We start from the raw sequence: 25,861 nt of genomic DNA, 5'->3' as shown, positions 1-25,861 counted from the left end.
TTGCTAGGTTAAAATTGATGACTTCTTGAACTTCAGTAGGCAACTTCCCTCTTGATTTCGGATTTAATTTCTTTATTACAGGGGCGCTTTTATGAACACAGAGTCATGTTCAGGTACTTTGCTTGATGGAGGAAGCATATTTCGGACTCTGTGATCTGCTCACCTGGAAAGGTCTGCTGTACTACTACAAGAGAGAAGTAGAGTCTGGGAGAATGGACAATTTTATGATGCTTTGGAAGATAATGTTTTTTTTTTCTTTGAAATCGAAATGAATCAGAATATCAGTGCAAAAGACAAACTCTTGGTTTGGTTTAAAGAGATATGGTTTTAACACAGACAAAATGTAGAAAACAGGTGTTTCTCACTTTTGGAAAAGAATGGACCGGGGGTAATATTTTACTAGTTGCAGTGCTGATCTCACTGGGTTACAGTCCTGCAGTGTCACACCAGGGCCAGTGGCGCAATGGATAACGTGTCTGACTACGGATCAGGAGATTGCAGGTTCGACTCCTGCCTGGCTCGGGTCGTTTTTAAACGCATCGGGCTACTCCCTAAGTAGTCTGTGCTACTTACTGCATTGTAATCGTACCCAGTAAGAGATTTCCTTCATGTAAATGAACTGCACCTGACAGCTTTAGAAAAACACCTGGGCTCAGTACGGTGCTGAGAGCTCAGCGTTGCTGTTCTAATTAGCACGCACTGCATCGGCTATGAGCCCGAACCTTTCAATTATTCCGATCAGTAAGTCAACACGTAGTCCACATGAACGGTAGAAATATTCTCTTGTCTGTCTCTTGTTTGTATAGAACTGAATGTCCCTGACAATGTACTGTTAGTTTTAATTGAAGAACGGCATTTGTGTTCAAATATACCAGACAAGTTTATGTAACTGCTCATGCGACACTCAGTTGTAATTAGTCAAGAAATAAAGTCGAACAACAGCTGCGGGTTTGATTCTGAACGTATCAGATTGCAGCGCCTTTTACTTCCATTGACAAATGATAGAGATTTGAAGAGAGATCCTTCAGACCAGCAAGCAAACCCACGGCTATTTCGGTTTTCTATCTAGGCAACGTTGGTGTCTGCAATAGCATACATGAAAGCGTGATGCAATTTCTGTGGCTACATTTGTTGCACGTCATGCACAGTAAGAGTGTTTCTAACACCAAATAAAAACTCAACAAATAGCGATCACGCCTTCTCCTCAGTTAACCCACTGAAACCCTTGCTGTTAACAGTTCTTTACTGCGTGCTTTAAGAGCACCTACACATCGTGTCGGTTCTTACAGCTTTATTCATTAGGTTTTCAAAGGCATAAGTAGAGCACCAGAGGTGCGAACGCAAAATGTGTGGTTATCTGAAGAATTGCTTTCCATGGCAGCGGGGCCAAGCGATTTAGCGTTTTTATAGTACCAGGAAAGGAGAAGCGGCACTCCGCCTCTGCTGCGCAGGCACAAGGCGACGTGCGGCAGACGCCGGAGTCGGCAGGTTTCGAACCTGCGCGGGGAAGCCCCAACGCATTTCGAGCCCATCGCCTTAACCACTCGAGCACGACAAATGCGAGCTCCCCGCCGCCGCATTCCTCCTATAATCAAACACGGACTGCGAGGTGGCTGCGGAAACCTTTTTAAAGTTGCTCTCCGTTAAAAAAAATACCTTTCACAAGATTCGTGCCGGCAGACAGACACGCCTCAGAGGGTTTAAGGCTGGCTTCACGTTCAAATGATAAAGTCCCCCAGTCCGGATGTCAAAATGCAACTTTGGCAGACAGAAAAAACATCAACGAACCAAAAATGTGGACAAGGATTTTACAAGCTGCACCACACTGCACTTTCAAAAGCATTTACATTCGTGTTAGACGCAGGAATTGCCTTTGATTTGCGCGCTTACGAACGCCATGGAAAACGAAACAAAACTAAAGCCCTCAGCTCCTGCACTTGATTATAATCCCGTTACGTGTCGAAGCAGGAATTTAAGTCATCCTACCACTGCAACACGGGGAATAGAGGGAAATGAGCACAAGCTACGAATTGTCTCTAATCAGTCCCTACAGTTGTAAGACGCCTGGAAGCGTGCACCCCCATCATGAATCTTTGCGCATCTGTGCAAGGTAAACTCTGGAGCAGTCTCTGAAACGGCTCAAAGGAAACACGTGATTGATTCCATGTGCATCTGGGGTTCATTTCTTATTTACATTTAATTCAAGGGAAAGGCTTGGGTCAGTTTCAGAAGGCCTCCAACAGCGAGATTCAAGCGCCCCACCTTCAGCCCAATCTGCGCCGCCAGAACGCCAACGGCTCCTCTGGTCTCCGGGGTGCGGTTGTGACCCCGTAACCTAAAGTGTTGGTGGCAGACAAATGGAGACTAACAGGTGATGTCCTAGGACATGACTACATTGTGACACTCGGTGGGGATGGTGACCATTGCTTGGAAAAGAGTGCGAGGCCCCTTTAGAAAAACATTTTGTTAACAGGCATTCTGCCTCAGCCTAAACACCTATAGCTTGCAAAGCGCATGCTATTAGACAGGCACCTCTGCAAAACCTTAAGAGTCTCTTAAACTAGTGATAGTAAGGTGTTCCCAATGGGCAATGTTCGGCTTTCAAATCATCTCTCCGTGGAAGCGCCGAGATGCAGCTGTTTAAGGCTTAGAAGCAGCTGACTGTTTTACTACCTAGCTGATCACTGTCAGTCAGGGAGCTTAGAGGTGAAAAGCCTGTCTGAGAGACAATTCGCCGTCGATCAGTTCAATATGTTCCGTACAAGCTCGGCGCACCTGAGATCATCTTGGTAGCCGTGTAGCTCATATGAGTGAAAGCGTGTGTGTCAGGACTCTTACTTGGCCATCCCAACATACGGAATTTCTTCTGTTTCAGCCACTCTGTTGTTGATGTACTCCTTTGTTTTTGTCATGTTGCAAGACCCAGCGTCTTTTGAGTTTTAGATCACAGGCAGACACCCTGACATTCTGCTGTAGAATTTCCTGATACATCTCGGAATTCATCGGTCCCTCGATGATTGCAAGCCGTACAGCCTCCGCCATGCTTCCCAGGTGGGATGAGGTTTTGGAGTTGGTATGCGGTGTTTTGTTATCTCCAAACATAACGCTGTGCACATTTACCAACAAGTTCAACTTTTGTCACGTCTGTCCACAGAACATTGTTCCAGGAGTTGCTGTGGAACATCCATGTGGTCTTTAGCAAACTTGAGAGGGGCAGTGGTGGTTTTTTTTGGGGGGAGAGCAGTGGTTTCCTCCATGGTGACCTCACATGATCACCACTCCTGTTCAGATTTCTTCTTATGGTGGACTCATGAACACAGACGTAAGACAAAGTAAACCACCTGTTTGCTAGATCCCATCCCCACTCAGCTAGTCAAAGATTCCCTCGAAGGACTGGCAGGACCTATAATTAGTATGATGAATGCATCGCTTGCGTCAGGCGTCGTACATGATCAATTTAAGGTAGTGGTTCTTAGACCGCTCCTTAAGAAGTCAAATTTGGATCCACAAGTTCTTAACAACTACAGGCCTGTCTCAAAGGTCCCATTTCAATCTAAAAGTCTTGAAAGAATAGTTGTTGCCCAACATCAAATGGATTCAAATAATATACTTGAGAAATTTCAGTCTGGTTTCTGAAACTGCATTAACAAGAGTCGTAAATTATATTCTCTTAGCTACTGATGCGGGGAATGCAACAGTGCTAGGTTGCAACAGTGCTAGGAATGCAAACTTTAGGTTGCGCTTCTTCATGCTGCATCATTGGCATGAGTGGAGCTTTTTAAACGTCTGTACTTACTGCGCCCCATAAGAAATCGTTTGTCCCTGTTCAAAAGAGATTGTGCGATGTCCTGCAGCGTTCGCAAAGCAAACCTTTGACAGTTTGAATAGAGGAATTTATTCTGCTTCCTGTGCGTGCAGTAGTTACAAACTTGAACGTCTTTACACGATCTCCTGCAGTTTTCAGTGGGCAGGCTTGGTCAGATGGCTTGGAAAAACGCACTGTGTTTCGGCTCGGGAAACATCATGAGCAGTGTCCTGCATGTTTTCTGTGTATAGCTGTCTTTTAACGCATACAGAATTCATTCGAAATCATTGATTTCTCCAATTAACAAGGATCCCTTAAATGATGAGTCAAAGTAACATCTAATCGAATTAGTTTCCTTAGAGCTGGTTCAGAGTTTGCTCAAGAGTTTACCTTTCACAGATGAGCAAAGAAGAATGTTGGGGGTGCACGCTTCAAGGCACCTTACAGCTGTAGGGAGTGATTCGAGACGATTCGTGGCGTGTGCTCGTTCCCATATACCATACGCACCGGCGTGCAGTGCTAGGATGACGTACAATACCGCTTGGGGACGTAACGGCGTTATATGCAAGTGCGGGACGTGAGGGTTTTCGTTTGTTCGTTTTGTTTTGCTCTGCTTTGCTTTGTTTTGCTTTCCATCGCGTTGGTAAGAGCGTAAATAAAAAGGCGATTCCTGCGTCTACCACTAATGTAAGAGCTATTTCAAGTGCGACGTGGTGCGGCTTTTCAAATGCTTGTGGGCATTTCTCTGTTGTTGATTCTTTTTTTGTGTGTAACAAAGTGGCATTTTCATGTCCGGACGGGGAGACTTTATCATTCCGACATGAAGCCACCCTTAAGTCCTCTGAGGTGTGTCTGTCTGCAAGGCTTGTATTTTGGAAATGTTTTTTTGAAACGGAGAACGACTTTGAAATAGGCTTCCGCCGGCGCCTCGCGATCCAGGTAAGATTGTAGCAAGAACGCAGCGGCTGTGGGGCTTGCTGTAGTCGTGGCCGAGTGGTTAAGGCGATGGACTAGAAATCCATTGGGGTCTCCCCGCGCAGGTTCGAATCCTGCCGACTACGTTGTCCGCCTCCAGTTGGTGTGTTCCGGCGCAAGCAAAGAAGCGCGCCTCTTTGTTGTTCCTGGTGGTTTTAAAACGCCCAATCGCTTGTACCCGCTGCCTTGAAATAAATTCTTCAGCATCCGCGAATGGCATTTTGCAGCTGGAAGCATATGTCGACGCTTTTTGCACAGAGCACCAAAAAAGCGTCTTTTTTGAAGGCCCAGACACTGAGCATTGGTGTTTCAGTGGTAGAATTCTTGCCTGCCACGCGGGAGGCTTGGGTTTGATTCCCGGCCAATGCAGTGGCTTTTGCAGCGAGCGGCTCCATCACTTGCATCCCCTTGCAACTCGCAACTGAAAACCCACTGAAGCTAAGCAGGTGTGAGCCAGGTCAGTACCCGGATGAGGGTAAGCTACAGGGAAAAACAAAGCTTCCAGCTGGAAGCGGTGTTAATGGTGCCGGCGGGGGGGCGCTCACCCTGAGGTCTGTGCGGGTCCCAATGTCCCAGCATAGTGACGGAGACGCTGTGTTGTAAAAGGGCGCTGTCTTTCGGATGAGATGTAAAACCGAGGTCATAGTGCTCTGTGGTCATTAAAAATGACCACCAAAAGCTCTTGGTAATTGATGGTCTTCAATAATGCTTCTCCTTTAGGTACATTTTAAATCAGCTGAAAAATGCTGTGAAATGGGGGGACACTTCAGGCCAGTGTAGGATTTGGGTTACAAGAACCATGAAACTGCACGAGAAAGCCCGTACACTGAATTACACGGCTTTCTATTCAAAGGAGGGCAAAAGAAATTCCCTGAGTTCGATTTTTTGCAGCACAGAGAGGACCACCGTTGTGAGGCCAGTTAGCTCAGTTGGTTAGAGCGTGGTGCTAATAACGCCAAGGTCATGGGTTCAATCCCCGTACGGGCTATGTTCTTTTCTCCTCTCTTACCAAAGCTGTTAGGTTCCTTTCTGTGGTGAGATGGGTTGTCATGCAATGCTGCCACATAGTGCCGACAGACAAGAGTGTTGCGGGAGAAGAGAAAAGTGTTTGAAGATTTAAGAGTGTCTTAGGTGGAGTCAAAATCAAGTGTCACAAATGCAAGTGGGAGGATTTCCAATGTTTAATATGGTAAAAATAAGCAGAAGTTATCTGCCGGTCATGGCACAGTCTGCCATGCTTTTGTCAGATACTGTAAAGTGGTGTCGAACTGGAGCCTCACCATTTGCATATGTGAGGCTCCAGTTATACATCGAGTGTCACATTAAATGACAAAAATGAAGAGAGTTAAAGCAGCTGGAGAGGTTTTCTTACAACTTTTGAGCTGACACAGTTTTGGAAAATGTTTCCTTCACGCTGCACTGTACAACATAGGCAGCCAAGAGTCTCCAAAACAAAACAGAATTGACAGATAGGAGAAAATTCCCACTCGTCCTGAAGTTCCCAAAATCCAGCACTGAGCGTAAACAAAGTGTCGAAGTAGCGTGGGAATGCTAACCCTAACCCTAGCTGGAGTTTGAGCAATCCAGCACTGAGCGTAAAAAGATGAGTCAAAGTAACGTCTAATCGGATTAGTTTCCTTAGAGCTGGTTCAGAGTTTGCTCAAGAGTTTACCCAGTGGGCATTGATTCGTCGAATATACGTATATTCACGGCGAAAATACGGCTATACGTATATATACGTCGCCTCGACGTATAATCAACGTCGAATTGCAACCGTAAAATCGACGACATTAATAAACGCATATATAACGTCGAAAACACATCTAACACAGTGCCTGAGGCTTTTTACTGTATGTATCGTGTGTGCCGCAACTAGGAGTATACGGCACTCTGCACAGTGTACGAAGTAAATTATTTTCGCAGTAATTAATTTACACGTGTATAATAAATATAGTAAATATAATAAATTAATTACTGCGAAAATAATTTTCTTCGTAAATCCTGCAATCCAGATGATTGGGGTATTGGTGCATGGCTACAGTCTGTGCTAGGAACATGGAGAGGGTCTCTGGTTCAATACATATTTGTGGGTCTGGTATTATTCGTTATGATCATATCGTTAATATCCTGTTTGAAAAACATGTGGACTAAAGCTGCTGCTTCTGTGCTAATTGTACGCCCTGAAGGGATCATGAAGGTCAAAAAATGATTTCATGGGAAAGGTTCTCTTATCTAGTGGCAGAACCTGATGGGTAGAACAATATAGCTTTAAGGGGGGTTACCCTTGGGAGTGATTCCCCTAGATGCAAATGATTATTGTGGTTTGTTTGTTCATAATAAGATGTTTTGCAGGAACGGAACAAAGAGAAATTTTACAACTTCAGCTAGAATTGTTCTACAAAACGTCACAGCTGAGGCAGGGGAACAATGTGTAGATTTTTCTAAGAGTTATTACCCAGTTGTTGACCAATCTGTTGACCAATGTTGACCAAAAAAGCCTAGGATTATGCTGGGCTCCAGCCCACAGGGATTTACCTGTGCTGTAAGAACTAATGAGTGAATAAGGAGACTGGATTCTGGTGAAAGACTTCAGGAAAAAGAAATGGTGTTCACTCAGGTGGAGGGGGCTGTACCAGGTGCTGCTGACCACTGCCACTGCTGTGAAGGTCACAGAAATGGTGCCCTGGATTCATGCTTCCCACTGTAAAAAGGTCACAAACGAACTGAACAAAGCGCAGGAGTGATGTCTCCACAAGGACAGATGGGGATAACCTGCTTGGGACTGATGTGCACAGCCTTTTTCCTTTTTATGTAGAAGCCTGTCACCACCCCAAAAGAGGAAGAATCTAAACACGAAGCCTCTTTGTATACAAACTGGCTGAATGAAACTGATAATGAGGGGGATATGAGTAATTTGTGGTATAAATTTATAAATCATACTGTAAAGTTAAAGAAATTTAATGCATCTTGTTATATATGTGCTTTAATGCCTCATTCTACAGCCTCACCCATGCGACTTTTTATGAAATGTACTCTTTTATTAATATCATGTTAGAAGGCTTAGACGCTATCAAACAAGAATTAAGGGGAGTTAGATTAATGGCACTTCAGAACAGGTTCGTGCTGGACCTTCAAAATGCAGCATCTGGAGGAGTCTATGCTTTAGTAGGAGACTCCTGTTGTACATATATTCCAGCTAATGACTATGATTACGGAAATCTTACACTCGCTATTCAGCATTTAAAAGAACTAAAAGACAAGGTGAATAAAGAGAGAGGCATAAAAGATACACCGGCTTTTCTCTCCTGGTTAGAATCACTGTTTGGGCCAGGGGGAATGTTTTTCTTTTAAGTTACTAACACCGATTATAGGGGCTGTGATACTTGTCTTCCTGTTTTTATGTTGCTGTATGACATGTATTATTCCAATGCTTCGAAATATGGAAATATGGTACCTAGGGGGATAAACTGTTCATCCTTCCAGTCTGGAGAATTGGCAGCTGTCTGACGTCAGTAAGTGATCCTTAAAAAATTAATAGTTCCATGACAGTGTGCATCACCAGAAAATCAATTTCAATGCATTAAAACTCTTGTTATCCTTCTGATCATTGAAGTGTCATTGCCCCAGCACTGTATACTCTTACTTTTGACGCCTGTCTGAAGTTGGATCCATTTCTAAGAATGGTGACTCACATATCCTCATGCTCAACTTTGGCTCAACCACACAAACTATGAAGTTAATCATCTGCTTTTGCTCCAAGATTTATGTTACTAGGCTCTCTCCTGGGGATCCTCGTGTTCAAACTTTGCCCTTATTGTGGATGATCCATGACAGAATTCAGGGAATTCAGAATTCTGATACCTCAGCTCAGATTCTGACTGGGCAGACTGTCATTGCCTGGTGTGAATGTGTGCATATCTGTTTTTGTGCATGTTCTGTGGCCTGTTGTACAGTACATCACAAATGAAAGGGAAATGGAAAACTAAAATAAGACTCAAGTGTTTTATCTTTCATTAACAGTGTTTCATTAGTATCTGTGCTAGATCCTGTCATCCACTGCTTACCACGACAGGCTCTAGCACAGGATAGCAGCTAATACATTTAACAATCTCACTGCACAATGTTGTATATTCAAGGGCTGATCTTCTGTACTTTTTCTTTCACTTTTCATTTCCTAGAAACTCAGTCCTGCCAGGAATAATCTGAGAACAAAATCAATCTGAGTGAAAATCTAAGCAGAGGAAGATTGTTTTACAGAGTTAACAAGGTCTAATTCAAGGTCATCAGCACTAACAACATTCTCTCTGGAGACAGGCGATAAGAAAATTGAAAGTGTGTATTGTTACATAACAGCAGAGACTATGAGTTATGCTATCATGAGAGTGGTGATGGATTTTTTTCATTGCTTAGTTTTGCAGGTTCTGTACATTTGAACATTCAAAGTGACTAAAGTAAAGGAGTTTTCCCTTTTTACCACATAATTCCCAAAGATCAACACTAATAGAAAGCCTAATTCCAGCCAAGATTCAATTACTGTCTCTCAGGCATCCCAGCAGTGGATTTCATGACTTCAGACAGCCATCTTTATCAGTGGAGAACTCAATGCTCTGAGGTTTACTGGCAGAGTCTCACACTGGGTAATATGTTGGTAAATAATGTCCTATGGAATTCTACTATTGATAAATTCTACTATGGAACTGCGATGTGTCCTGAAAAAATCTTCTATGATAGTGGTACAGTCCATCACACCCCACCTACAGCCTTTAAAAGAGAAAAAAATATTCTGATATTATGGTGGAAAAAGAGCCCTGGAATCTTTGTAGAAGGACCAAAGACGGAAAGAACGGGCAGTGTAACCATGGCGAAGAGAAGGGAAATATTGGAGAGAGCTTTTTTCATACACTTTTTATCATTGTTTTTCCAGCCCAACAATGATCAACAAATATGGGCAGGCGTCCTGTGCCAAATCCAATCTACCTTTCTTCCAAGCATACAGGAATGTCAGTGAATTAAATATTGACATATGAAAATACCCAAAAATATGCAATCACACATATGCAGTTTGAGCAAACATAAGACAATACCCAAGTACCACAAACTACCAGGCATCATTAGCAGTTCAGGTGGGGAGCTGTGTCAGCATGCGTAGGCTGCAAAGGAACAAGTAATAGGTCTATTCCATGCTTAAAAGAGAAGAAAGAAAACACAACATTTCAGCCGTGGAGCCCTCACACCTGAAGAAGGCTCCACGGCCGAAACGTTGTGTTTTCTTTCTTCTCTTTTCATCTAGTGTCATTAGCCAGTTCCTGTCAAAATAAAATAGAAATGGATAACATTCTAGAGAGAGTTTGAAATACCAAGGTACAATTTAAACCATATTTCTTCCACTACAACCACAATATTTTGGAGAGATCGCTGAGCTTAACTGTTCTGGCATGCCCGTTAGCCTCCGTCCTGCTTCAGCAATGAATGCAACGGGGCACATTCTGAGGGAGATGCGGTCAATCAGGTTGCAGGAAAACCACGCTATGCTTTTTTTTGAGATCCTGAAAAGGACAGAGGGGCCATGTATATGTGTGCAGCTGGATATGTAATTGCAGGTGGCGTAGCAAATTCTGCTGAAGCCCCACTGCCTGGTGTGGACGGTAGCTGTGCATGTTGCAGCAGAATTGTGCATGTGAGATCAAGGGGGCATGTCATGTGTTTGAGCACTTCACTCCCTTCCGGAATCACGTGATTCCCTGAGTCCAAAAAATTTGTAAGTTCTTTGGATGACCTGTGGACCGATCTTTCACGATGAAGAATTCCTTAAGAAGAATAGATCTCGGCCAACCATCCCAATGCCTCCATCTCAAAACAGCAACCTCCCACTGCCCTTAGTCTGCAAGGCAGTCCTTTCAAGTGCGATGATGACGCCGGGACCTTCGTTGCCTATTGTACGAGCTGAACTTTTGTGCTCATCAATTCAACGCTCTTTCCATCAACTCATCTTGTCTTTTGACGCTTCGTGTTTTGTGCTCCTTTGACTATCGGCATATCGGGTGACTGCAAACACTGAAGTTCTTGCTTACGGAGTGTGGAATAGTGTTTTCAAGTGATCGCTGTTCTGTCATGTTGACGCCGAGTGAATCTTTCTTTGGCAACATGGGCAGGCTGACAGCAGCGCGAGCGAAAGTAATGGCAAATTTCTTGACTTATTTCTGAATGTGAATGTTCTTTAGAAAAGGGATGCGGCGTTGCTTCTCCCCCGTGTAAAGGTCACGCATTCCAGACGTGGTTATGAGCGAACAGTTGCCGCAAGTGTTTGAAAAGAGCAAGAGAGGAAGCAGCCCTGCCCCGTGTGAGGATCAAACTCAGGACCTTCAGATGATGAGACTGACGCGCTACCAACTACGCCAACGAGGCCAGCTGCAGTACACAGCCGGAAAGTTTGCCTCATGGATTTCAGTCGCCCGTTCCCTAATCTTTAGACGCCCTCTGCTGGATGTTGCATTTGCCTTTTGATCTCACCGATACTTTTTTGGTCTGTTTCTGTTGCGAGTCTGTTTTTCAGATCTCACCTAGCACAAGTCTCTCTGGCTGAAGTGGCCTCTCTGCTTCAGCATCGTGCCCTCACTCAGCCATTAAAAACGTCACTCGGACTTCTGACATGCTGACATGAAATGTCAAGAGAGAGTGGCGGAGACGCTTAAGGCAGAGAGAAGATGAAGAGGGGGCGTGGCTGCGAAATGATTGACAGCTGCATGACGCTCTCCATGCAAGGCGTGACCACAGGCTAAAGGACACCTTTCGGCACATCAAGCTCTAAGCACACACCTGGAGGACGTGGGAAATGATCCCGCTACCTCTCGCATGCAAAGCGAGCGCTGTACCATGCAAGCTAACCCCCCTCGCTGGGGCTCATGCCTCGGTGTCGCCTAGTGCCGCTTGTTCCCCTCTTACCGGGTGCAGTTCACTGCCCTTCGTCTGCAAGGCAGTCGTGTAATTGCGGCTTTCTTGACTTATTGATGAAGGTCTGACTGGACGAGCGAATGACGCCTCTCCCCCGTCCTCAAGCTCGCTGACAGAATAAAATGGAAAGTGCTGCCGTGGCTCATTGGTTTAGGGGTATGATTCTCACTTAGGGTGTGGGAGGTCCTGGGTTCAACTTGCGAATGAGCCCTTGTGTGTTCTTTTTGTCCTCGTCCACAAGACTGGGAACTGATATCCACATCACCTTGCAGCATCTGCTTATGGCAAACGATGGAATGTGACTAATGACTGAACGAGCCTGGTGAATACTCATCACGTGGCACAATGAGAGCGTGCAGTCAGCTGTCCAAGGCAGCAACCTCATTGCTCGTTCAAAAGAACACGTACTGAAAACTCATCACCACTATGTCGTAAATGAGCACCGCGATCGCTTGTTGTCATGCGTCCTTACTTGGGAAATGCAGAAGCAAAAACTGCCCTCTCTCAGTCACCGAAACGTGTGCGGCTCGCCTTGCACTCTCTGCGCCTCGCATATTTATGGAGCTGTCTGCTCTTCTTTCTGTTGAAGTACGCAAGTTACGTGGCGTACTGCAGACTATGATGTGCTCAATGACAGCTTTCAAGATTTGAAAACTATGAGCTTGATGGCTCAAGTCGAACGAATGTGGTTGTTACGCAATTGATGATCAAACGCACGTATTCTAACGATTCGTGAGAGTATGTTCTAAAGGTCCCTGGCTCGATCCCGGGTTTCGGCATTTTGTTTCATCGCGCCCTTTGTTCCTATCTCCAGCGCCCTCTGCCTAAAGTGACGCGTCCCTTTCTCAGCCCGAAACGCAAGCGAGACACCAGCAGCAGTCCCTACAGGTTTCCGTAGTGTAGCGGCTATCACGTTCGCCTAACACGCGAAAGGTCCCCGGTTCGAGACTGGGTGCAAACAGCCTCTTCTTGCACGCTCCTGCACTTCACAGAGGTCTTGAACCACCAGTCATTTGTTCCCAATGTATTTCCGGTGCCTTCATGCACTCTTGTACCAAACGCACGTTCCTTCTGTACCTGGAGCCGATCATTTGCAATTGGGCTATCCCTACAGACCAAGACGAGCTCTGTCGGCTCAAAAGCAGCGCAACACCTGCGAGAACAACAGAAAGATTAGTACCCAGCGGGGGCCTCTTAGTGAGCCCAAGATCTAATCAAGAATCGACTCCAGAAACAGGGCTTGGCGCATTGTTCCATACTCCGACCACTCTTGGTGTAAACAGGTCCCTCCTGGTCTCTGCATGAAATGCACTTTCCTGCGTTTGCTTTGGTGTAACTGGCTTCCCATGCATGGGCGAATGTGAAGAAGATCCTTAGTAAGTCATTGAAGAAACCCGAGAAGAGGTCGGAGTGGCCTCTGTCGTTCATCAACGATCCAGTCAGGCAGTACTCCTCTGTAAAGCGCTGTTCGTTCACATCGATTGGCTTTTTTTTGCCTTCATTCATGCAAGTAGTAAAAGCAGACGCCCCTATTCTGCCGTGACCCGGATTTGAACCAGGGTTGTTGTGGCCACAACGCAAAGTACTGACCACTATACGATCACGGCGAGTTACCGATACACACGTGGCAGGGCGGAAAAGGCTGTGCTCTCTTCGTGTGACATGATTCGGGAAAGTCCTGACGTTGCATTTCAACTGAGCCCCAGTATACATCGACCCTTCGGCACTCTGAGTGACAACTCTCTTGCGTGTTTTCTCATATTTATGTAGTTTGCTTGCATGATGCCCGGAACAGCAGGGTTGTGCACTCCCATATGGTCTAGCGGTTAGGATTCCTGGTTTTCACCCAGGCGGCCCGGGTTCGACTCCCGGTATGGGAACGTGTCAATTTTGCCTCCTGCTTTCCAAAAGATCAGCACTGTGTACGAAGGAGCCACATTAAAACTACTCAACGTGCAAAACGTGCGAGAAGAGGGGGCGCTTGTTTCCAGCCGAAACTTCTCGCGTGTGAGACGAGCTGACCATCGCTGCAGGAGGTGGGAGGGTCACTCTGGTAGACAGGGCTGACCTTCGGCAATAGGATTTATACTCTCCAAGATGATATTTGCACTTTCTGGAGAGGCGATTTTCTCCACTTCAGTAGCCCGATTTCGTCGATTGCGTGGAGAGGGCTGTAGAATGTGGCGCCGTCTTTCCTGCTCCGTCCATGACAGGCGTGCTGGTCTCTGGAGAGAGAGCACGGTCCATCAGCGCACCCCAATAAAGGCACTGGAAGCAGCTGAATCGCATTGGCGAAGCTCAGCGCTGGGCCGCTGGGCACATCTGACCACAGTTTCCGTAGTGTAGTGGTTATCACGTTCGCCTCACACGCGAAAGGTCCCCGGATCGAAACCGGGCGGAAACAGACCAGACTTCTTCTGTCGCCACGCACAAAAGGGGATTGGGGATTCACCTAGCGCTGTGATCGAACAGACCCACTCACCTCTTAGTGTGACGGGATCTGCACAGTGCATGTCGCAGCGCATCCTGCTTTCACTTCAATGCGCGTCCTGATGTACCCCGGTCTCCCGCGTGACAGGTGGGGACAGGTGACAGGTCCACGTGACAGGTCCTATACTAACGAGGAAGACATCACTCTCTCCGACCCCCGGCATCGTGTCCCGACCCACCGTGCTGGAAGCCGACTCGTGCTGTGATTCCTTTACGGAGCAGAAATGACAACCGAGGAGCCGAGAAATCATTTCAGCATTTCGCGTCTGAACGGAAAACACAAACGACCAACTCGGAATGATTTGCCTTTGACGCTTATCAAAGCGTTCTTTGTGCATCGAACAGACCCACTCACCTCTTAGTGTGGCGGGATCTGCACAGTGCATGTCGCAGCGCTCCCTGCTTTCACTTCAATGTGTTTCCTGATGTCGAGTCTTGTGCCGTGCGGAGGCTCTGAAAGCGAGAGCAATGAAAAGGTGCACGACGCTGTGTTAGAAAACAGAGAAGTGAAAGGCAGTCCTTTCTCTAAGGAGGTAAAAGAAAAGCTACTCCCCGTCGGGGAATCGAACCCCGATCTCCCGCGTGACAGGCGGGGATACTTGCCACTATACTAACGAGGAAGACATCACACGCTCCGACCCCCGGCATCGTGTCCCGACCCAGCGTGCTGGAAGGCGACGCGTGCTGTGATTCCTTTACGGAGCAGAAATGACAACCGAGGAGCCGAGAGATCATTTCAGCATTTCGCGTCTGAACGGAAAACACAAACGACCAACTCGGAATGACTTGCCTTTGACGCTTATATACCTCTTAGTGTGGCGGGATCTGCACAGTGCATGTCGCAGCGCTCCCTGCTTTCACTTCAATGTGCTTCCTGATGTCGAGTCGTGTGCCGTGCGGAGGCTCTGAAAGCGAGAACAATGAAAAGGTGCACGACACTGTGAAATAAATATTAATAAACGCATATATAACGTCGAAAACACATCTAACACTAGGAGTATACGGCACTCTGCACAGTGTACGAAGTAAATTATTTTCGCAGTAATTAATTATATTTACTATATTTATTATACACGTGTAAATTAATTACTGCGAAAATAATTTACTTCGTACACTGTGCAGAGTGCCGTATACTCCTAGTGTTAGATGTGTTTTCGACGTTATATATGCAGTTATTAATGTCGTCGATTTTACTGTTGCAATTCGACGTTGATTATACGTCGAGGCGACGTATATATACGTATAGCCGTATTTTCGCCGTGAATATACGTATATTCGACGAATCAATGCCCACAGCTTGGCATACAAGGGTTTTGCTGAGGGGTCTTGCCACCTGCCTGAAAAAAAACAGTAAAATGTTTGAGTGCCTATAGAGTTTCTATTTCTATTTTCTTGAGAAAAGTTGATACCATTTCCTGGAAACCCCGTCCCCCATCAGTGCGCGGTGCCCGGGGAAAAATCTGTAGGGGGGCGTCTGAAATTCTGAGCGGGGGTGATATTTCGGTTGAAACGGAGCTGTACGGTGCAGCTACCCAAATGAAATCTCGCAGCTATGCCATTGATTAGTGCGTCATGATAGAAGATATCGACTAGCAATCTGGTATTTGCGATGAAGTTCAGTTTCACATTTTTCGTCACTCTCACTGGAGAGTATTGCCTGGAGCGAAAAGTACCATAAGCGTTCATTTTTGCAGCTACATGGACGTTCTGAATCGTTAAGAAAAAATGTTGTAAAACCAACAGAAAGCACAGACTGCTATAACTAGTCCTAGTTATATAGCGATTTTAAGTATAATGATAAACTACTGCAAGGAATCGGTCCACCTGAGCAAACAGGATCGTAATGTTGACACTCAATAACGACACTGATATGTGCAGTTCCTGGACGGATAGCCCTCCTGCCCATCAAACAGACTGAGTGACTGTTCGTGTCATTTAGTGTTGTCTGACCATTGACAAAGTACAACTATTTTTTTAGGGCGCAAATTAAGTTAGGTAAATCTTTTTGCCCAAAACTGAAGGGGCAACATTCCCCCCTCCCCCCGTGATGCCAGGCCTGTCCCCATCCTATTCCATAATGTCATTATATATAATACCATACAACAGTGACCGATCCTTACTAACTACATGCGTTAAAATTGCACATCAGCTCATAGCAGGGGGCACATAGCCGCGACGTATTATCAATGTTATATTTCAACCATAATATTGTAACGCAACGGGGGCTCAGGCGGGCGCCCTTGCCGCATCTGGTCGGCCCCATCCCGACTGGAGGCTCGAACCCGGGACTTCCGCGTCTCTCTGCAGCGACCTAGCCCCGTGAGCTAAAGAGAGATAGCTCACGGGGCTAGGTCGCTGCAGAGAGATGCGGAAGTCCCGGGTTCGAGCCTCCAGTCGGGATGGGGCCGACCAGATGCGGCAAGGGCGCCCGCCTGAGCCCCCATTGCGTTACATTGGTGTCAGAAGCGGGGCGGGATAGCCCTTCGCCGGGGACGGCGATTTAAGCGGGGAAGAGTGTAACGCTTACGGCCAACAAGCAGTGTGTGTAAGAGCCGGCGTACCAGAGCGGGTGACGTCACCGCCCTTCCCTGTGATAGCAGGACCACAGCTACTGGGCTGTGGAGAGATCTCTCTTTAGCTCACGGGGCTAGGTCGCTGGAGAGAGACGCGGAAGTCCCGGGTTCGAGCCTCCAGTCGGGATGGGGCCGACCAGATGCGGCAAGGGCGCCCGCCTGAGCCCCCATTGCGTTACATTGGTGTCAGAAGCGGGGCGGGATAGCCCTTCGCCGGGGACGGCGATTTAAGCGGGGGAGAGTGTAACGCTTACGGCCAACAAGCAGTGTGTGTAAGAGCCGGCGTACCAGAGCGGGTGACGTCACCGCCCTTCCCTGTGATAGCAGGACCACAGCTACTGGGCTGTGGAGAGATCTCTCTTTAGCTCACGGGGCTAGGTCGCTGGAGAGAGACGCGGAAGTCCCGGGTTCGAGCCTCCAGTCGGGATGGGGCAGACCAGATGCGGCAAGGGCGCCCGCCTGAGCCCCCGTTGCGTTACAATATCGACAACATTAATAAACGCATACGTTGAGAAAATATCGAACCCAGCATATTTTCCGGTTATATACCACAATGCATTGCTAGTATTCGTTGGTCACCATTTTGGACACGTTTTTCAAACGTAGAAGTATATCCACAAATATCTCAGCAATCCTCTTTTGACGAGTAAGTATGAACAATAATAATACTATCTGAATACATACAGATCTTTCTTATTATTATTTTGATTAAAATAGTACGTGAATAAGCAAAAAATGGCACATAAAATAGTGTGAATGGGGAAAATGACACAAAATCGTTTTGCCATTTCTCTATTCTTATTCTATGTTGTACTTTCAAACTTTGGGTACTCTTTAATTAGGACAGACTTTATTGCTCAACTGCTATGATGCAAGCCAAATTTTATACATTTATTTCAGTTTTGAGCTTAGTAAACCGTTCACTTTTTAGATTATACTAAAGAAGATATTAATCATCATTTATTTGGGAAGTAATATTATATAATTTTCTCCTAGCTGCGGTGCTGAAGTCCCACCCTACATCAACAGAAAAAGAAATAAAGGAGCATGCAATGTGTTACTTGAAGAATGCATATGAAAGACAGGGGGCCAGGAGATCTGGACACTGAAAATAATAGGTTTTTGGTTCTAACTGTTAGAACAATTAGACAGGGTTTGCAAATAGTGGAAAAAAATCATCTTAACTTCCATTGTAATATTTTTTTTTCTTGGAAATATAGAAGTTGTAAATTTTAAAATGTATATTTGAATCAAAATGTGGTTTTGAGTTAGTGTGTTAATGTAATTAGTTTTGTGTTTGTCATTACTATACTGTATATTGCCATGTTACCAGAATTTGTAGCTGAAGTTTAAGACTAGTTGTGTTTTTTATGATTATTGCCCATATGTTGATTGTTGATTGATTGTATACAATGTATAATTTGAAATACATATGTTTCAGGTGTGAATGTGTATTTTCAGAATACATTTCTAAATCTAATCATTGGCTTGGTTTACTTGTTTCTACACCTATAAAATCTATCTTTGATGTATAATAGACCTCTACCCATATACGTATAATAGACCTCTAAAGTTATGCGTATAATAGACCTCTAACCATATACGTATAATAGACCTCTAAAGTTATCCGTATAATAGACCTCTGCATCTCCTCCAGCTTCCTCCTTAGAAGTAAGGGCTGGATGGTATTGAAGGCACTGGAGAAGTCGAAAAACATGATCCTTACAGTGTTGCCAGCCCTGTCCAGGTGTGAGTAGGCCCTTTGCAGCATGTAGATGATCGCATCCTCCACACCAACACTGGGCTGGTAGGCAAACTGTAGGGTGTCCAGTGATGAGCTGACCAGGGGTCTCAGGTGGGATAGGACCAGCCTCTCCAGTGTCTTCATGATGTGAGAAGTCAGTGCAACTGGTCTGTAGTCGTTGAGGACAGAGGGGCGCCCTTTCTTTGGTACCGGGACCAGGCATGATGTCTTCCAGAGCACCGGGACTCTCTCCAAGCGCAGGCTCAGGTTGAACAGTCGCTGGAGCACTCCGCTCAGCTGATCAGCACAGGCCCTCAGAACTCTGGGACAGATGTTATCTGGTCCTGTGGCCTTACCCTCGTGCAGCCTCTTCAGCTCCTTCTTCACCTGGTCAGCTGTGATGGTCAGCCTGGCCCGGGGGATGATGCTCATAGTGCTTTCAGTGCTGGAGGTGTTAATGGCGGAGGTGTTGGAGAGTGGCAGCTGTGGGGGATGGGTGGGTGAGCAGCCGTTGGGGGTTGAGGCTGTAGGCGGCCATGGTTGTGGGGGGATGGAGGAGGTGTTGGGCAGTTGCAGCTGTGAAGGGTTAGGGAGCGTGTGGCTGTGGGGGGATGGGTGTTGCACCACAGAGGACCCAGAATCAAACCTGTTAAAGAACTGGTTCAACTCGTTGGCCATCTCCAGGTTCCCTTCTGTTGCAACCCCAGCCTGTTTGAAGCCAGTGATCTCTCTCATGCTGCTCCATACATCTCTCACCCTATTCCTTTGCAGCTTGTTCTCTACCTTCCTCCTGTAGGCGTCCTTGCTCTCTCTTAACTTCTGCTTTAGCTCCCTCTGTACACGCTTGACCTCTTCCTTATCTCCCCTCCTAAAGGCTCTCTTCTTGTCATTCAGAAGAGCCTTCAGGTCGCTGGTGATCCAGGGTTTGTTATTTGAAAAGCAGTGTACGTCTTTGGTGGGGATGGTGTTGTCTACGCAGAAGTTAATATAGTCAGTGACACAGTCCACCATGCTGTCTATGTCGTCCCCATGTGGTTCGCACAGCACATCCCAGTTGGTGGCCTCCAAAGCACCACGTAGATCCTCCATAGCCTCCTGAGACCATCTCCTCACAGTCCTCATGGTCACAGGTTGGCGCTGGACAATAGGCTTGTATTGTGGTGTAAGAAAGACAAGGTTGTGATCTGATCTGCCAAGGGGGGGAAGGGCTGTGGAACTATATGCATCCTTAGCATTGGCATATAATAAGTCCAGTGTTTTGTTTTCCCTGGTCGGGCACTTAACAAACTGGTGGAAAGTAGGCAGAGTGGTGGAAATAGATACGTAGTTAAAGTCCCCTGAAATAGCTATAAAAGCGCTTGGGTGCTTTGTTTGTAGCCTGGCTGTGACTGTGTTTATGACGTCACACGCTACCTCTGCATTTGCCGTAGGTGGAATGTAAACAACAACAAAGATGGCGCATGTAAACTCCCGCGGCAGATAGTACGGACGCAGTCCTACGGCTACCAGTTCGATGTCCGGGTTACAGACGCGCTCCTTAACATGAATATGTCCAGGATTACACCATCTGTTGTTTACAAGCACCGCGAGCCCCCCTCCTTTCCTCTTACCGCTCTCGGTGTTTCTGTCCGCCCGCACCGTCTGAAAGCCGCCGATGGTAACGTTCGAGTCCGGAATAAGTTCCTGCAGCCACGTCTCGGTGAAACACATGATACTGCATTCACGATACTCCCTCTGGCTTCTCACCAATGCTCCCAGTTCGTCCATCTTGTTCACTAAGGACCATCCATCCATGGTCCTTAGTGAACAAGATGGACGAACCATCCATGGTTCACTAAGGACCATCTTCAATACCATCCAGCCCTTACTTCTAAGGAGGAAGCTGGAGGAGATGCAAGTCGATGCCTCCATGACCTCGTGGATCACTGACTACCTGACGGGCAGACCACAGTCTGTGAGACTTCAGAACTGTGTGTCTGAACTGGTAGTGAGTAACACAGGGGCACCTCAAGGGACAGTTCTTTCTCCATTCCTCTTCACCCTCTATACTTCGGACTTTAAGTACAACTCAAAGTCATGCCACCTGCAAAAGTTCTCAGATGACTCCGCAATTGTGGGATGTATCAAGGGTGAGCAGGAGGAGGAGTACAGAGGACTGGTCAGCAGCTTTGTGGAGTGGTGTGGGGTGAACCACTTGGAACTGAATGTTACAAAGACAAAGGAACTGGTGGTGGATTTCAGGAGGAAAAAGGTCAAACCTACTCCTGTCTACATCCATGGGAGTGGCGTGGAGATGGTGGACTCGTACAAGTACCTGGGAGTGCACATCGACGATAGACTGGAATGGTCTAAGAACATCGAGGCCATCTATAAGAAAGGACAGAGCCGACTTTACTTCTTGAGGAGGCTCAGGTCCTTCAATGTGTGTAGTAAGATGCTACACATGTTTTATCAGTCGGTGGTAGCGAGTGCCATTTTCTACGCAGTGGTGTGCTGGGGCTCTGGGATTAGAGCAGTAGATTCCAAAAGGCTGAACAAGCTCATCAGGAGAGCAAGCTCTGTCATTGGGTCTGACCTGGACCCCTTGGAGGTAGTGGCTGAGAGGAGAATGATGTCCAAACTAGAGGCCATCATGGACAACTTCTCCCATCCCCTCTATGACAGGCTTGCAGGAATGAAGAGCACGTTCAGCAATAGACTGATTCATCCACGGTGCGACAGGGAACGCTACAGGAGGTCATTCTTGCCGTCTGCCATAAGACTGTACAACGCATCCACCTTGCGTCTTGGCAGAGGCAACAGCGACAGTGACCTGTTTCTGGACTAAACACATATACACATCTACTGCTACATCTGTTCTCTTTCTTTTCTTTTTCTTTTTCCCGTTTACAACCACTTTTGTGCAATATATGCCAGGGACCTGTGCAATACATTTATATTTATATTTATATCTATGGTTACATCTATATTTATATTCATACGTGTGATACGATTTTCTGTGTACTGTTCTGTTCTAGTTTGTTCTTGTGTGTCCGGACTGTGAGTAACTCTTGTATTGTATTGTATGTATTGTACTATTATTATATAATTCGTTACACTGTGGCTGTGTTGTGTGTGTTAAGCTGCTGTTGCACTGCAATTTCCCTCACGGGATCAATAAAGTATCTATCTATCTATCTATCTATCTATCTATCTATCTATCTATCTATCTATCTATCTATCTATCTATCTATCTATCTATCTCTAACCATTTACGTATAACAGACCTCTAACCATATACGTATAATAGACCTCTAAAGTTATACGTATAATAGACCTCTAACCATATACGTATAATAGACCTCTAAAGTTATACGTATAATAGACCTCTAACCATATACGTATAATAGTCCTCTAAAGTTATCCGTATAATAGACCTCTAAAGTTATCCGGAACTCCAACCATATATGTATAATAGTCCTCTAAATTTATCCGTATAATAGAACTCCAACCATTTATGTATAATGAACGTCTAAACATAGACGTATAATTGACGTATAACTTTAGACGTATATTAGAATTTCATTCTAGACGAATTGTAGACCACATTTAGACGTATAAGGTATGCGTTTAATAGACGTTTATTATACGTCTTTTGCCCACTGGGTGGGCTCCAGATGCACATGGAAGCAATCAAGTGTTTCATCCGAGCTGTTTCAAAGACTGCCCAAGAGCTTTCCTTTCACAGAGGCGCAACGATTAATGATGGGGGTGCACCCTTCAATGCGCCTTACGACTCTAGGGAGTGATTGAGACGATTCGTAGCGTGTGCTCATTTCTCTCTATTCCCCGTGTTGCAGTGGTAGGATGACGTAAATTACTGCTTCGACACGTAACGCCATTATAATCACGTGCAGGAGCTGAGGGCTTTAGTTTTGTTTCGTTTTCCATGGCGTTCGTAAGCGCGCAAATCAAAGGCAAGTCCTGCGTCTAACACGAACGTAAATGCTTTTGAAAGTGCAGTGTGGTGCAGCTTGTAAAATCCTTGTCCACATTTGTGGTTTGTTGATGTTTGTTCTGTCTGCCAAAGTTGCATTTTGACATCCGGACGGGGGGACTTTATCATTTGAACGTGAAGCCAGCCTTAAACCCTCTGAGGTGTGTCTGTCTGCCGGCACGTATCTTGTGAAAGGTATTTTTTTTTAACGGAGAGCAACTTTAAAAAGGTATCCGCAGCCACCTCGCAGTCCGTGTTTGATTATAGGAGGAATGCGGCGGCGGCGGGCTCGCTTTTGTCGTGGTCGAGTGGTTAAGGCGATGGGCTCGAAATGCGTTGGGGACTCCCTGCGCAGGTTCGGAATTTGCCGACTCCAGCGTCTGCCGCACGTCGCCTTGTGCCTGAGTGGCAAAGTCAAAGTGCAGCTTCTCCTTTCCTGGTACTATAAAAACGCTAAATTGCTTGGCCCCGCTGCCATGGAAAGCAATTCTTCAGATAACCACACATTTTGCGTTCGCACCTCTGGTGCTCTACTTATGCCTTTGAAAACCTAATGAATAAAGCTGTAAGAACCGACACGATGTGTAGGTGCTCTTACAGCACGCAGTAAAGAACTGTTAACAGCAAGGGTTTCAGTGGGTTAACTGAGGAGAAGGCGTGATCGCTAATTGTTGACTTTTTATTTGGTGTTAGAAACACTCTTACTGTGCATGACGTGCAACAAATGTAGCCACAGAAATTGCATCACGCTTTCATGTATGCTATTGCAAACACCAACGTTGCCTAGATAGAAAACCGAAATAGCCGTGGGTTTGCTTGCTGGTCTGAAGGATCTCTCTTCGAATCTCTATCATTTGTCAATGGAAGTAAAAGGCGCTGCAATCTGATACGTTCAGAATCAAACCCGCAGCTGTTGTTCGACTTTATTTCTTGACTAATTACAACTGAGTGTCGCATGAGCAGTTACATAAACTTGTCTGGTATATTTGAACACAAATGCCGTTCTTCAATTAAAACTAACAGTACATTGTCAGGGACATTCAGTTCTACACAAACAAGAGACAGACAAGAGAATATTTCTACCGTTCATGTGGACTACGTGTTGACTTACTGATCGGAATAATTGAAAGGTTCGGGCTCATAGCCGATGCAGTGCGTGCTAATTAGAACAGCAACGCTGAGCTCTCAGCACCGTACTGAGCCCAGGTGTTTTTCTAAAGCTGTCAGGTGCAGTTCATTTACATGAAGGAAATCTCTTACTGGGTACGATTACAATGCAGTAAGTAGCACAGACTACGTAGGGAGTTGCCCGATGCGTTTAAAAACGACCCGAGCCAGGTAGGCGTCGAACCTGCAATCTCCTGATCCGTAGTCAGACGCGTTATCCATTGCGCCACTGGCCCTGGTGTGACACTGCAGGACTGTAACCCAGTGAGATCAGCACTGCAACTAGTAAAATATTACCCCCGGTCCATTTTTTTCCAAAAGTGAGAAACACCTGTTTTCTACATTTTGTCTGTTTTAAAACCATATCTCTTTAAACCAAACCACGAGTTTGTCTTTTGCACTGATATTCTGATTCATTTCGATTTCAAAGAAAAAAAAAACATTATCTTCCAAAGCATCATAAAATTGTCGATTCTTCCAGACTCTACTTCTCTCTTGTAGTAGTACAGCAGACCTTTCCAGGTGAGCAGATCACAGAGTCCGAAATATGCTTCCTCCATCAAGCAAAGTACCTGAACATGACTCTGTCTTCATAAAAGCGCCCCTGTAATAAAGAAATTAAATCCGAAATCAAGAGGGCAGTTGCCTACTGAAGTTCAAGAAGTCATCAATTTTAACCTAGCAACACATTAAAGGCTGCATCTATACAAGTACGATTCTAGAAAATGCTCACCAGATTACGTTTTAAGAAGGAACTGCGCCTCAGGTTCCGCCGAGATCTTAAGTGGGATGGCAGGATTCAGAGTCTGGAGTGTGGACTGATGGCGCACGGAGGGTCCACATACTGTGGATCCCTCAGTTTTCTTCCGCGTGTTTAAACCGCCAGCGTGTGACTCCCCTGTCCCCGTGACCTCATTGCTCTGCTCTCGCCTCTGTGCAGCTGAGCCCGACTCATGGTAAAGTGGAAAAAAATATGCCCTCAACGTGGGATTTACTCTGGATCGAGGATAGATGTCACCTTTTTATCGTTGAACAGGATGTATGTGATGTGGCGACTAGGTTCAATTTTGTATCCTTTTAAAAGATTAAGGACTGGGGTGAGCGTGATTTACCACCCTTTCAGCTAAGAACCCGACATGAGCACCGTTTAAGCTGCATAGACTCGGTCGTTTAACTCTTCTCCATTAGCAGGGTTAAGGTTAAAGAAAAAAAACATTGCTGACTTCTTTTTTTTTGCCAGCCACTAGCGCTGATTAGCAATGTTTGTATTTCATGTTTTGCAAGTTCCATCCATTTTAAGAAAAACAAGTCGTGTTAAAGACAGGAAATGAATACTTGCATTTAATTAAGTCTAGCTGTAGGCGGTTGTCTGTAAGGACCAGTTCTGTTCGAGAAGACAGAACAAAGAAGGCACCACTGGGATTCGGACTCAGGATCTCCTGTTTAAGAGACAAGCGCTTTAGCCAACTAAGCCACGGCGCCCCGGGGGGGTTGTCCTTTTGCAGCCACTTGGACACACCACTCAGACACATCTGCATTCGGTGTGTGTTCCGCCTGCTCGCTGAGCAAGTTGCCACCTTTACATACAATAGCAACATCGACACCAAGAGAAAGGATGACAAATGGCTTTTATCTGGAACTTTTCATGTCCAAGGAGCTCAATGTGCTTTCTGTGTACAACAGGGCCACTGAACTCCACACTGGCCACTGAAGCACAGCAGTGGCTTGCTGGCTTGACATCTCCCAAGGAAAATGTTGAAATCGCATGTGGAACAGGAAAAGGACCCTCGAGTACGAGGGAAAAAAAAGAAAAAGCTCATCTGGAGCGCGCCAACCCATGTCTGGACAGCCCAGTTTCATCGATGAGGTGGCCGAGTGGTTAAGGCGATGGACTGCTAATCCATTGTGCTCTGCACGCATGGGTTCAAATCCCATCCTCATCGCGCTCTACGTTTGATGTTGGCCCTCCTTTTGTTTGCTCCAGTACTAGAGCCTTACATTTTCTAGCGGTGGCTGAACATGGTATAGTAGGCTAACGTTGGTATCGAGCAGTGGCAGTAACAGTATTTACGTGCCGCTGCTGCCAAGTGGCTCTGGGTTGAGACCGCGTTTTCACTTACTTGCAGCACAAACGGAGAAAGCGATTTTTGACAGTCTCTCGAGAGACTGTGCTAGGTGTT

The 25,861-nt window shown here is 46.0% G+C and overlaps 7 non-coding genes across 7 annotated transcripts; 5 read left to right on the top strand and 2 right to left on the bottom strand.

Annotated features, from left to right (window-relative positions):
• The first annotated feature begins 449 nt into the window (after positions 1–449).
• trnar-acg (transfer RNA arginine (anticodon ACG)) lies at positions 450–522 on the top strand. Its single transcript has one exon. It is a non-coding gene; the product is annotated as a tRNA-Arg (tRNA).
• A 4,262-nt stretch (positions 523–4,784) lies between these two features.
• Positions 4,785–4,866, top strand: trnas-aga (transfer RNA serine (anticodon AGA)). Its single transcript has one exon. It is a non-coding gene; the product is annotated as a tRNA-Ser (tRNA).
• A 6,246-nt stretch (positions 4,867–11,112) lies between these two features.
• Positions 11,113–11,185, bottom strand: trnam-cau (transfer RNA methionine (anticodon CAU)). Its single transcript has one exon. It is a non-coding gene; the product is annotated as a tRNA-Met (tRNA).
• Positions 11,186–13,539: 2,354 nt separating this feature from the next.
• On the top strand, positions 13,540–13,611 carry trnae-uuc (transfer RNA glutamic acid (anticodon UUC)). The gene has a single exon. It is a non-coding gene; the product is annotated as a tRNA-Glu (tRNA).
• Positions 13,612–14,062: 451 nt separating this feature from the next.
• Positions 14,063–14,135, top strand: trnav-cac (transfer RNA valine (anticodon CAC)). The gene has a single exon. It is a non-coding gene; the product is annotated as a tRNA-Val (tRNA).
• A 634-nt stretch (positions 14,136–14,769) lies between these two features.
• trnad-guc (transfer RNA aspartic acid (anticodon GUC)) lies at positions 14,770–14,841 on the bottom strand. Its single transcript has one exon. It is a non-coding gene; the product is annotated as a tRNA-Asp (tRNA).
• Positions 14,842–25,542: 10,701 nt separating this feature from the next.
• On the top strand, positions 25,543–25,624 carry trnas-gcu (transfer RNA serine (anticodon GCU)). Its single transcript has one exon. It is a non-coding gene; the product is annotated as a tRNA-Ser (tRNA).
• Positions 25,625–25,861: the final 237 nt, after the last annotated feature.

The sequence above is a fragment of the Lepisosteus oculatus genome, unplaced genomic scaffold (assembly GCF_040954835.1).
Source record: "Lepisosteus oculatus isolate fLepOcu1 unplaced genomic scaffold, fLepOcu1.hap2 HAP2_SCAFFOLD_60, whole genome shotgun sequence".
Lineage (NCBI taxonomy): Eukaryota > Metazoa > Chordata > Actinopteri > Semionotiformes > Lepisosteidae > Lepisosteus > Lepisosteus oculatus.
This window is presented reverse-complemented; position numbering and strand designations above follow the sequence as displayed.